This window comes from Ursus americanus, chromosome 32 (genome assembly GCF_024610735.1).
Source record: "Ursus americanus isolate L20-20 chromosome 32, mUrsAme1.1.p, whole genome shotgun sequence".
Classification (NCBI taxonomy): domain Eukaryota; kingdom Metazoa; phylum Chordata; class Mammalia; order Carnivora; family Ursidae; genus Ursus; species Ursus americanus.
The window spans coordinates 32,217,271-32,219,603 of NC_142158.1; positions in this window are offsets into that span (position 1 = coordinate 32,217,271).

The following is a 2,333-nucleotide window of genomic DNA, read 5'->3' on the forward strand; positions in this document are numbered from 1 at the left end:
CAGACGCTTAATGACTGCGCCACCCAGGAGCCCCCCAAATAATTTTTTGAAAGATTTATGCATGTATTTCTGAGAGGGGGAGAGAGAAAGAGGGCGTGCAAGTGGGGGGAGGGGCAGAGGGAAAGAATCTTCAGGCAGACTCCCGGCTGAGCACGCAGCCTGCCGCAGGGCTCCACCCCCCCCCCATCCCCCGGATCGGGACCTGAGCCGAAACCTGCGGTAGGACGCTTCACCCACTGAGCCACCCAGGCGCCCCCAGTATCCTTATACCGCGTTCCCCACTGTCGTTGCAGCTCCTGACTCCAGAGTTTAGTCCCTGATGCACAAACCGCTTGCTGCGCTGCAGGCCCTGGACTCTCCGAGGTGGGGGCGGGGGGAGGAGCCGCGGGGTGGCTGCCAGAGAACCGCACTGATCCTTTCCTGTCCCCACCAAGCAAACCGCGCTTTGTCCCTGCTCCCAGAGCCCCTTCCCGAGCAGCCCCCTTCCACAATATACTTTCCTGCCCCCACTCAGAATAGGGCACCAAACCACAGGGGCTTATTCCTTGGTTTAAGGCTGTTTTGCAGGTTTCTTTCAATCTTTCTAAAGATCATTTATTTATTTGTCAGAGAGAGAGAGAGAGCACAAGCAGGGGGGAGCAGCAGGCAGAGGGAGAAGCAGGCTCCCCGCTGAGCAAGGAGCCCAATGCGGGACTTGATCTCAGGACTCCGGGACCATGACTCAAGCCAAAGGCAGTCACTTAACCAACGAAGCCACCCAGGGGTCCCTGTTTTGCATATTTCAAGCCATTGTCTTTATAAATCCCATTGGCTTTTTGTCCCTGCCACCCCAGCCTTGGTTTTAGCCTTTAACGCTGCCCTCCTGGTCACTGTAAAAACTGCCTCATTTCTCTTTCTGCCTCCGGTTGTGTTCCTCTGGTACATGCTAGCGGCTCAGCATTCACTCAGCAGACACCTACTGAGCATTAACTATGTGCTGGATACTGAGCTTGGTACCAGATATGCACAGGGAAACGTCGTGGTGAGGAAGGTGGACAAAAACAACCAAAAAAGCAAATAAAATGTTTTTAACTTTTTTTTTAATGGAAAGAAAATTTACAATGCATTGTGATAAATGCCGCGGAGGAGGTGGTCCAATGCCCTCAAGATGTAGCAAGATCTAATCCAGAATCACTGTCTTGTATACCTTAACTAATATAGCATTCTATGTTAATTAACTGGAATTGAAGTAAAAACTTAAAAAAAAATCTGATCCAATCAGATAAAGGGCTAGTATCCAAAAATCTATAAAGAACTTATCAAACTCAACACTCAAAGAACAAATAATCCAATCAAGAAATGGGCAGAAGGGGCGTCTGGGTGGCACAGCGGTTAGGCGTCTGCCTTCGGCTCAGGGCGTGATCCCGGCGTTCTGGGATCGAGCCCCACATCAGGCTCCTCTGCTATGAGCCTGCTTCTTCCTCTCCCCCTCCCCCTGCTTGTGTTCCCTCTCCCGCTGGCTGTCTCTATCTCTGTCGAATAAATAAATAAAATCTTAAAAAAAAAAAAAAGAAATGGGCAGAAGACATGAACAGACATTTCTGCAAAGACGACATCCAAATGGCCACAGACTCATGACAAAGTGTTCGACATCACTCGGCATCAGGGAAATCCAAATCAAAACCACAATGAGATACCATCTCACACCAGTCGGAATGGCTAAAATTAACAAGTCAGGAAATGACAGATGTTGGTGAGGATTCGGAGAAAGGGGAACCCTCCTACGCTGTTGGTGGGAATGTAAGCTGGTACAGTCACTCTGGAAAACAGTATGGAGATTCCTCAAAAAGTTGAAAATAGAGCTACCTTCCGACCCAGCAGTTGCACTATTAGGTATTTACCCCAAAGATACAAATGTAGTGATCCGAAGGGACACCTGCACCCCAATGTTTATAGCAGCAACGTCCACAATAGCCAAACTCTGGAAAGAGCCCAGATGTCCATCGACAGATGAGTGGATAAAGATGTGGTGTATATACACAATGGAATATTACACAGCTATCAAGAATGAAATCTTGCCATTTGCAATGACGTGGATGGAACTAGAGGGTATTGTGCTAAGCAAAATAAGTCAATCAGAAAAAGACAATTATCATATGATCTCACTGATATGTGGAATTTGACAAACAAGGCAGAGGATCACAGGAAAAGAGAGGAAAAAATGAAACAAGACAAAACCAGAGAGGGAGACAAACCATAAGAGACTCTTAATCTCAGGAAACAAACTGAGGGTTGGCGGGGGGATGGATTGTCTGGGTGATGGACACTGCGGAGGGTATGTGTTGTGGGGAGCA